This window comes from Suricata suricatta, chromosome 12 (assembly GCF_006229205.1).
Source record: "Suricata suricatta isolate VVHF042 chromosome 12, meerkat_22Aug2017_6uvM2_HiC, whole genome shotgun sequence".
Classification (NCBI taxonomy): Eukaryota; Metazoa; Chordata; class Mammalia; order Carnivora; family Herpestidae; genus Suricata; species Suricata suricatta.
In genome coordinates, this window is record NC_043711.1 from 105,794,334 (window position 1) to 105,805,215 (window position 10,882).

The 10,882-nt window shown below is 56.6% G+C and overlaps 1 protein-coding gene across 3 annotated transcripts in view; it reads right to left on the bottom strand.

The window, feature by feature from the left end:
• Window positions 1-10,882, bottom strand: part of ZBTB46 (zinc finger and BTB domain containing 46) — a 30,089-nt gene that overhangs the window by 8,134 nt on the left and 11,073 nt on the right. Inside the window, exon 3 of one of the 3 annotated variants that reach the window (XR_003900981.1) lies at window positions 7,020-7,147. The exons of the other annotated variants lie outside the window; for them this stretch is intronic. The gene's annotated coding sequence lies outside the window, so the exon portion shown is untranslated. The remainder of the gene's footprint in view (window positions 1-7,019; window positions 7,148-10,882) is intronic. 3 annotated transcript variants of the gene reach the window in all.

Below are 10,882 nucleotides of genomic sequence, written 5' to 3' on the forward strand. Positions count from 1 at the left end.
AATCTCTGCGGACGCCCCGGGGCCGCAGGGGGCTGGCGCGCTCCCCTCCGGTAGATGCCAGGCGGCCGGTCCCATGGCTGTCCGATTTACGTCCCCTCCAGCCACACACCGCGTCTCCACAGAGCCCAGGCATGCTCACTCCGTCCGTCTCCGCGCTCCTGCCCTGGCGGCCCAGGCACCACATGGGTCCCCTTCACCGGAGACACTGAGCCCCCTGGTGAAGCACTCGGTCAGGTCTTTTCACTGATTTGCTCAGTTGCCTCTTTCTTAGGTTTTTAAAGTTTCATGTCTTCTGAATATGAATCTTTCGTCAGATACATTTATGACAAACATTTTCTCTCGTCTGTGACTGGCCTTTTACTCCCTTTAAGATATCTTTAGTGGAAAAATTAATAATCCTAATGGAATTCATTTTATCAAACTTTTATTATTAGTGATTTTTACGAACTGCTTAAGAAACCACCACCATGATCAGAAGCTATTCTCTCCTAGGGCTTCTTCTAGAAAACCTCTTACTTTTTATAATTAGGCTTATGACCTATCCCGAATTAATTTCTGTGCTTGGCCTGAGGTAGAAGTCAAGATCCACTTTTCTCCTCGACATCCGAGTCACTCAGAACCGTGTATGGAAAAGATCGGTGGAGATGCCCCCACCCACGTCAGGGCCTGAGCCGGCTCGTGTGGGGGTCACTGTAACTCTGCAGTCCCCGTGTCTGCCAGCATCGTCACCCTCCACGAGGACAGCCTCAGCCGTCTGTGTCCGCACCGCCCTCCCCCTAAGCTCTGCTGCTCGCACAGCTGGGGTCCTGGAGTAGCACCTCTTGGCCGATTCCAAGAGGTAATAAATGACTTTGCTCCAGCTGAGCCTTTCCTGTGCCAGCCAGCCCTCGAGCTGCCTCGCCCAGCACCACACGGCCTGCCCGCAAGCCGCCGCTGTCGCTCAGTCCGGCCCTGCGCCACCTGCCAGCTCTCTCCCACCAGTGTGGTCCCGTTGGTCCCAAGGAGGCCAAGTCAGGGCTCCTGCACGTGCCTTCCCCAGGCTGACCTGAAGCATCTGGGTCTGATACAGCATTTTCTAAGGAATTTGCACGTTTCCCCCAATTTGTCAAGTGTGTTGGCGTAAGACTATCACGGTATTTTATTATTGTTCTAACGTTCATGGGATCTTAGTGGTGATCTTTCTCCTACCTTTTATTTACAATTAGCACTGCTTCCTATTTAGGCTTATCACTTTTGATAGGAGTTCATTAGCTTTATCTTTTCAACACACCAGGGTTCAGCTTTGTTCGCTTTCCTACTGGATGTATGGCTTTCTAGTTCATTGGGCCTAATTTGCTATTCTTTTTCTCATTTCTTGACCCAAAATTAGCCTACATGCAGCTACAGGCATGAAGTCCTCTTTACACGCTCCCTGCGATCCTGATGGCGTCTGTTTTCATGATCAGTCAGCGGCAAATAGTTTACAATTTCCACTGTGACTTATTCTTGGACTTGGGGATTATTTAAAAGTGTGTTGTTTGATTTCCAGTACCTTTTAGCTGTTAGTTTTTTAAGACTTTGATCACCGAGGTCAGAGAACATGCTATGATTCCAGCCCTCCGGTTCTGAGACCTGCAGTGTAGACACCCCCACCGTCACACCTGCCGCATGCAAGTTTCAGACTGGCCGGGCGTGTTGCTGCAGTGGCACGGCTCTGAACTCGGATGCGAGGCTCCTGAACCACGGAGCCCGTCAATCCAGTGACAGGTGACGAGGGCACCTTGGGAGAAGGCGGGTTTACCTCAGAAATCCCCGGTTCCTTTGTCACGGGGAAGCTGCTCAGGTCTCTGTCCTCTGACGTTGGTCTGCCGGCCTGCCGATGGCTGCAGAGAACTGTGAAAACCCTCACTAACGTGGGCTCCTGTGTCTCCTCTGACTGTGGTCAGCTGTTACTTCCTATATTTTTTTTATTTTGAGAGAGAGAGAGAGTGGGGGGAGGGGGCTCACCAATCCCAAACGACTTTGTGCTGTCACGTCACGTATTATACTCTGGTACCTGTTTAAAACCTGGAAGAAACTAGAAATGTTGTTTTAAACAATCGAGATGCGTTTCCACCATTTGCCAGGGCCTGCCCTCCAGCCGGCGTGTGGTCAGCTGGCAGCGGGTTCTCGGGTGTCTTCACGCACCCCCCTCAGCGACGGCGCCTCTGTGGGCAGGCTCCCCGCGGCGCGCAGGGGCCACTGTGCTGAGAGTCATCGGTCTCGTTCCCCAGGAAGACGGGACTGTCCTCACTGTCTGCTTTAAGATGCTTCCTTCTGTCGCTGGTGTCTAGTGCTTTGACCATAATGTGCCCAGACATTGCTTCCTGTGGCTTTTCTTCTAGAATTCATTCTGCTCCGGGGTTCTGGGGTTCCGGAGCTTCTGAAATCTGTAGGCTGACATCTCTCATCAGCTTAGGGAAACTGAGCTTCTGTCCCACTTGCTCTGTCCTTCTGGAACTCCACTTACACGACCATTAAGCATTTGCACTGTTTCATGTGTCTCTTTGCTTTTTCCGTTCTTCTGTTTTTCCTATGAGCTTCCTAGTTCACTGACCCTATTTCATGTTGCACCCAGACTGCTGTTAAACTATGTAACGTTATGTAACACTGTAATGTAATGTATGTATACTATGTAACATTACACTATGTAATGAATACTTAATTTCAGATATTATAGTTTCATTTCCAGAATGTTCCTTGAATGTGTTAGTAGTGGGTCTTCACTTCCTTGTCAGGTGAATGCAGTGTGTGCCCGCCTTCCTGGGAGGGATTCGTCGTCGCTGTCACTTAGCACACGCTGTCACTTCTTCCTAGACACCAGGCATGGCCGATGAGACCCTGGGGGTGCTACGTCCACTCCAACTGAGCCGGCCAGGCACCCCTGGATAATGTATTTTAAATGCAATCTAAACGAGCAAATTAATATCCCCAAGTGAGCAGAAGACTTCATTCCTATACGTGCATGCACATGCGCATGCACATGCACATGCGCACCCCAAGTCTGTGGCATCACTCATTTCCCACCATGTGAACACGGTAAATACACCTGGAGGCCCACAGATGTGGGGCACGTTATGTGGCAGGAAATATGCCTATACAAGGGCCAAACTTTTATACTGAAATTCTCTGTGATCAAGAGAGATTAATGTGGGGCACCTGGGGGGCTCAGTCAGTTAAGCGTCCGGCTTTGGCTCAGGTCGTGATCTCACGGTTCGAGGGTTTGAGCCCCGCATTGGGCTCTGGGCTGACGGCTCAGAACCTGGAGCCTGCTTCCGATTCTGTGTCTCCCTCTCTCTCTGACCCTCCCCTGCTTTCACTGTCTCTCTCTGTCTCTCAAAAATAAATAAAAAACATTTAGAAAAAGAGAGATTAATGTGACATATTGGTAAGTTTTTAAAAAACTCTTTGAGATCAACCCATGAGCCACAATATTTCAAAGAGAAACTCAACAAAATACAAGCAATGGATATCTAAATGCACCTGCTGAAAACTCCATGTTAGACGGCTGTGCAGCTGTGAGGGGAGTAACACAGATGCAGGAGCCAAGTCGGACAGCTGTCTGTCCGTGCCCTGCTTGTCACCGGCCGTCAGACACAAGCCCAGTTCTCTTAAGCACCATGGAACCTTTCTGAAATGGTTTTTTTTTTAATTTTTAAAAAATTTTTATTAATATTTTTTATTTATTTTTGAGAGTCAGAGAGAGACAGCGCGAGCAGGGGAGGGTCAGAGAGAGAGGGAGATACAGAATCGGAAGCAGGCTCCAGGCTCTGAGCTAGCTGTCAGCACAGAGCCCGATGCGGGGCTTGAACCCACAAACTGTGAGATCATGACCTGAAGTTGGCCACTTAACCAACTGAGCCCCCCAGGTGACCCACACTGTTTTAAATTTTTTAAGTAATCTCCACACCCTGCAAGGGGCTCGAACTCACAGTCTTGACATCAAGACTCACGTGCTCCACCAACTCACCAGCCAGTGAGTAACTGTTTTAAAATGTTAACCAAAGCCTTTCAGCGTAACAGCACAGACGCTCCCGAGTGCCATGTCTACACTCCATCCACCCAAGGGAAAAGTCCTCCAAGTGCGCAAATAAGAGGAAAAGCAGCCACTGGGCCCGGGTCCCCACCCGGTGAACTCAGAGCCCAGACATCCACACAGGCTGCTCCTGCCAGTGTGTCCACGTCTAGACGTGAAATCTCTGAGACTGCACAGCTCAAAGGTCCCCTCTGGACCAACCCAAAAGGAGACAGTCTCTAGAAATGACATTCACGGGACCTCTCGGAAGCGTGACCTGCACCAACTGGTCTTTGAACACTTTGACAACACCCTAAGCCTTTCTGAAACCCTGGCTGTCCTCTGTCTACAGAACTTGCTTAATAAGGTGGAACCTGCGGCCTCGGTAAGGCGGGCAGCCAGGACGCTCCTGGGCCAGGCCGGCCACAGCTCCGGGCGGCGCGGCGCCCGGAGAGGGTGGGGGGGCCAGCTGGCAGGCTGATGGGGAAGCACCCCCTCCCAGGAGCCAAGCCGCTCCGCCTCTGCTCACCCCACAGCCGGGACCGGGGCTGCCTGCTTCCTTCCTGGGAGACCACCGGCTGTCGGCAACCGTGAGCCTCCGGGTCCCGGACAGCCCACCACACCCGCAGCCACCTGCTCCGTGCAAGGGAGCAGACGTGGGACCCGACACGGCAGCGGAGGAGGACACGCAGACTCAGGCATTCTCTCCGGAAAGAGGCAATTTCAGTAATTCTCCAGCAATGGCTGTCACCTTCACACTTGGGGAGGGGCACCGCGAGGCACGCGCCTCAGGGGCACGGCCGAGGCTGGGCCCTCGGATTTTCCCAGGCGGTAATGGGGTCAGAGCTATCAGGTTGCATTCTCCAGGGATGGTGGCAGGCTTTTCTGCCTCCACAGATGGCACCCCCTGCACGGTCCCTGTCACCTGGAGGCCTCCTGCCCCGCCTGCCTGCCCAAGGGCACTGGAGGGCCTTCACCTGGCTGCCGGCGAGGGTGCCAGAAGTAATAGCTTTATCCTCATTTCTTTTTGAGACAAATAGCAAGTGGGGGAGGGGCAGAGAGAGAGGAAGGCAGAATCCCAAGCAGGCTCTACACTGTCAGCGCAGAGCCTGACGCAGGGCTCGAACTCACGAACCAGGAGATCATGACCTGAGCCGATATCAAGTCGGACGCTCAACTGACTGAGCACCCCCGGGCGCCCCAAGAAGTGACAGCTTTAAAGGCTCACGTGGACACCTAGGGCCGCCGCACACCTGCCCCCGTCCTGTGTGGTGGCGCCATCGCCCAGCGGCCTCCAAACCTGAACACTGGGCCTGGCTGGAGGAGAGGTGGGTGGGAGTGGGTGGGCGCGTCTGCTCCGGCACAGACAACGGTGCCCGGTGAGGCCTCTCGGCCTGGGAGCTGCCTGATGCAGCTGACTTCATGGTCAGGCTGTCGGAGCTCTGGGTGCCCGTCAGGCCTTGAGGGGGGTGGTGCTGCCCGCACAGCATGCTGGAAAGAGGCCCCAGGCATCCTGGGCAGGCCCGAGACCCCCAGACACCCACCCAGGGCGGCCTCACTGCCAAGCCCAGGGCTCCAGCTGGCAAGGGGCATCGATCTGGAACAAGAAACAGACAAGTTACGGGCGATCAGGACGTCATGATACCCTCTTACCGGGTCCCTGCTCTGTGCCCATGAGGACAAGCTGTCACGTCTGGGAAGGAAGGCTACAAGGGATTCTCAGGGGACGGACACGCAAAGGGGAAATCCACGCGCTGAACACGATCTATCTCCCACCAAAACCATCCTGTCGGGAAAGACCGCATGGGAATCGTTCCGTTAATTTCAAAATCCAACATATGTGAGTCAGCTCTGCTTAAAGATTTATTTCCTCCAGGCTACAAACAACCCTAGCAGACCTTTCTTTTACAAACGGCCCCTCGGACCCCAAAGGAGAGTTCGCTGTCTATGACCCTCCTGAGGCCCCAGGGCCCGTGACAGTCACAAACACGCAGCCACCACAGCAAGGGCCACAGAGCCAGCCCAGGACCCGCGCGCGGCGCTCTGCTCTTTAACCTGCAGCAGACAAATCAAAGGTCTTCCCATCAGGGGGCATTCCTCAGAGAAATGTCTTAATTTAAATATGAAAACATACTTCCTTCCAGGGGTGCCTGGATGGCTAAGTCGGTTAGGCATCCCATCTCTAGAGTTTGGCTTGGGTCATGGTTTCGTGGTTCCCAAGCTGGAGCCCCACATCCTGTTTAAGATTCTAGCTCCTGGGGCGCCTGGGGGCTCAGCTGGTTGAGCGTCCGACTCCGGCTCAGGTCATGACCTCACAGTGCGTGAGTTCGAGCCCCGCGTCGGGCTCTGTGCTGACAGCTCGGAGCCTGGAGCTGCTTCAGATTCTGTGTCTCCTTCTCGCTCTGCCCCTCCCCTGCTCACTCTCGGGTCTCTCTCTCTCTCTCAAAATAAAGACTCACTAAAATAATTAAAAAAAAAAGATTCTATCTCCTTCTCTCTGTCCCTCCCCCACCTTCTCCCTGTATCTTTCTCAAAATAAATAAAAATCAACCTTAGAAAATGTACTTTATTGGGAGTTTATAAGTAGATGTTTAGATTATGAGAACGTGAACCGTGAAGAGGACAGTGGAGGGAGCGTAACCGGGGGTGACAGGCGGCGGGCTGACGGGTGACAGGCGGCGGGCTCAGATGCGCACACGTACACGTACACGGAACGGAACGGAATGCCGTGCCGACCCTGCCTCGATAAAGCACATCCGTAACCGATGTCGTGAGACGTTAACAGGTGCTACGGCCGAAGCCCGCAACGCGTCAACCTACAGCGACTTTCCTTTCCCCGGCCCAGCGAGCGGAGCACCGGAGACTCGAGTTCGCGCAGGTGGCTGCTGCGGGGGCTCCTATGTCCCCGAGGACCCCGAGGACGCGCCGGGGATGCGCCTGCCTGCTCCGCGACGCTCGGGTCGCGGTGGCCGCTCTCACTTCTTACCTGGGCTTGGGGTGGCCGTTCGCCAGAGCAGGTGTCCCGGGCTCTGGGTGGAGGGTGGAGGGGCCAGGGGGAGGGGCTTCTGCTCTGCGGTCAGCAACCCCGGGAGGGACTCGGGCTGGTGGCAGGCCCTGGGAACACAGGAAACGAGTCTCACCCACGTGAATGGAGCCCCGCTGCCGGGCTTGCTCCGCAGAGTCCTTGATCCTGACGCCGTGAGCAGAGCGCTGCCAGGTGGCCAAGCCGGCGCCGCTCGGGCCGGTGCGTGCGCAGCTTCCCCAGCCGCGGGGGCTCCGCGCGTACCCGCCGGGGGCAGGGGTCTCTCTCCCAGAAGCTACATGGTTACAGCACGGGCTCCAGCACAGCAGGTGAGGCCGCGTCGTGCAAACACGAGCACGCGCACCTGTGGCCTCGGGAAACGATCTTCCGCGAAGTGCTTCAAGGCGTGTCGAGCAGGCTGTTTCTGGAAGTGCAGGGACCTCCCCCAACGCCTTTTTGCAAGAAGTTGTTTAAAATTCGAGGGTCAATCCAGAATCAAGAAAAGGTTGTCCTTGATTCGGTTTTTACACACGATAGGAAATAAAGTTTCAACCACAGTCAGAACAGAAACCAGTTCCGCAGGCTCCCAGAAAGGGCTCCTGGGCGTCGGGGCCTGCAGACGAGGGCACCTGACACGCACACGCCGCCGCCCGTGAGCTCCGGGCGCGGCACACGCCGCGTCTACCCACCGCACGCCAGCGGCGGCTCCAGAAGGCGCCCACCCCCCTGCCGCCCCGCAGCATCTTTGACAAGGCGACACCTGTGTCAAGGTCCCTCTCAGACCAGCGCACGCTCCCCAAGGGCAGCAGGGCCGGGTCTGGGGCCGCAGGCTATGCTGTTCAGGCTCAACTCACTGAACGAGGGCCGTGAACAGGGCGGGTGCTGGCCCCTGCGGGACACACAGTAAAAGTAAAAGAACCAAGTTAAGCTAAATCAGTTAAAGAAAGACCGTCGATCTAGAAATGAAACTGTCTGATAAACCTAACAGCCAGGCCAATGCAACTAGACGCGTCTGACCTTCCCCAGAAGGTTCCGGATGCCCAGGAGGACCCGTGAATGCTGGCCGCTGGTTATACACCTATACCGACTGTCCCTTTCTTTAGCCAAACTGCCACAGCCAGACCTTGAGCCACAGCACGCCCCGCACAGGAAGGTCCGGCGGAGTCGGGACAGGACCCCGCACCGTGCAGCCGCCTTCCTCTCGCTTCTCCAACTACGAGCCCACGTCTGCTGGGATGTGGACCCAAGTGGGGCACTCCCGAAATCATTTAACAAAACGTGCATCGTTACTGACCAGCTCAGGATGGAGCTACCACAGTCTGGCCTTCTGGTGCTCCCTGCCTCTCTCCTTTCCGAGCCACCAGAGGAGGAAACAGAGGCCCCTGGACCCACCTGAGCTGAGGGTGGCCCCTTGGCGGGTACAGCCTGCGGTGTTTCACCCCCCAGGACTTGGCTACCAGCGCGCCTCCTCGGTGCGCTGCCTAAGGCTCGAGAGCACACACCGCCTGCTCACCAGCCGGCGCCCAGGTCCCGGGGACACGTCTGCGGACGGAGCCGGTGCTGGGGAGCGAGGAGGGAAGCCCGGGACCAAGCCGCCGGAACCAGGCCCTGCTCAGCCATGTTCCACCGCACGGAACTCGCTCTCCTCCCACCGACAAGGGCGCCTCTAGAAACCAGCAGTGGTCGTGGAGGGGCGGCCCTGACCCCTGGCCACGTGCTGGTAACTGGGTACCGCAGAGCAGACAGCACACGGGAGTCACTTCGACCCCTTCCTGTGGTGCAGAAATGTGTAGAGTGGCCCAGGCCACACGCCGGCACTGATGCCCTCACAGTGACAGACATCCCGGAAGCGAGTGCTGGACAGGTTGTCACAAGCCTGTCCTAACCCAACGGCAGCTCAGCCTTCGTCCGCTTGACCCCGAAGGGCCACCCCCCAGGGACGGGGCCCAGCAGCTGACCACCACGTTTTGGGAAACAAAGTTTTTACCTGGGTATTTTCATTCCTCGCTCTAACAGATACCCAGAAACAGACTACATAGGATGTCAGAAAATAATGTTTTAAAATAACCCGTTTTCACCATGTTCTCTGGCCCCTCTGCCTCTGGTAGGTTCTTACAAGAAAAATGGGGAATTTAGAATATTAAAACCAAGGAGGTTAAAACATAACAGAAATAACAAAATACCAAAACCCACGGAGAGCCTTCCCCTGCAGCTAGTCACGGACGCACAGGAGAGAAACACCAGAGGGCGCCACGGCCCGGCGCCCCCTCCCTCCAGCCCCTGGCGGCTGACCCAGGGCAGCTCCCAGCACAGACACGTCTTTTGGACGAGGCCACGCTGGAGCCCAGGCCGGCAAGCGGGGAGACGGTGAAAAGCACCATTAATCACCCTTGTTCCAAAGTCACCCTTGGTGGCAGAGGTGGGCACCAGAGGCACTGGTCGGGCCGCCCACAGTCTGTGACGAGTGGCATTCACACAGGCATGAGGAGCATGTGAGGGGGACAGACTAAGTGTGCCCCCGCCTCCCCACACGGCCCCCAATTCCTGGTCCATCCCCACGTTCTCCTTCCACGAGATCCACAAAACCTGTCCTGTCACCCCCAGCGCCACTCAAGTGTCCCGGGGTTGCCCCGGCCCAGGAGCCCCTGCCCGCAGCACAAGGTCTGATGTGAGACCCGGCGGGACCAGCATGCAGGAGTGCGCCATCCAGGCTCTGCTCACGCATCCTAGGGCCGCAGACGCTGCTGTGTTTTAAAGTCACAACAACTCATGTTCCAGGTGAGGAAATGAGCCTACACATGTCTGTTACAGCACGCCCACAGCCGGGCGGCCGGGCAGCCAGGGGCTCAGCTTTGGGCCTGGCTGCAAACTACATCCCGGGAGCTGACCTCGGCGTCCAGACTGCTCGAAAGAGGCCACAGCTCCTCCAGTCCAGGGAATCATAGAAACGTTCCCGCGCTCAGTCTTTACTGGCCACAAGCGATCTTCATCGCTCCAACACAAAAACCTAGGAACTCATGGCTCACGAGAACAAAGTCATAAAAATACTGTCTTTTCATGCGGAACATGAAAACAGGGTCGCACGTCCCAAACCCCGGGCAGGCGATGAACCCACTTCCTGCAGCGGCTCCCAGGAGACCGCTGCGTCCACACTCCCACACCGTGGCCACCCGCCCCCACTATGCTCAGCACCTCCTGCTGTGGGGGGGGGGGCCGGCCCCTCCAGTACCCACAGGGCGCACTAACCACGCACCGTGCACTAATCCCAGGATGGCCAGACACTGTCACTGCCTCCTCCACAGTCTCTGAGCGCCCCCAGAATTGGTCTTCAGAGCTCTTGGCTCTTGGGCTGGCACCCCCAGGGCTCACGGCCAGTTACAGGTAAAACCCGAAGCCCTGGTGACTGGTCAGGAGAAGGACTGTCCGGGGGTCTGCTGCCCCTTTCGCTGCCGCTCAGGCTGGTCTGTCATTTGCTTCGGGACAACTGGAGTTCAGCTGGTTTAAGCAGTGAGCACCCAACGCCTTTGAAAACACTCAAGCGCGACCAGCATTGTCTAGTGGAAACAAAGCTGCGAACGGACACGCGCCCAGGCGGGACCGGGCCGGCAGAGGGAGCCCGAGTCCGCCCCGTCGATCCCACCTCGCTCGAAGCGCACACTTGTAAGCCTGATGCGGGTTTGGGTTCAGACGCCTTGATTTCAGGGACTTCAGCCTGAAGCTTCGAACAAGCACTTGCTGTTGCCCTGACAACCGCGCCTCCGCCAGCGTCTCCGAGCGGCCTCCCGCGCGACCCCGCCCCTGCGGCCGCCGCCCCGCCCCCACCTCCG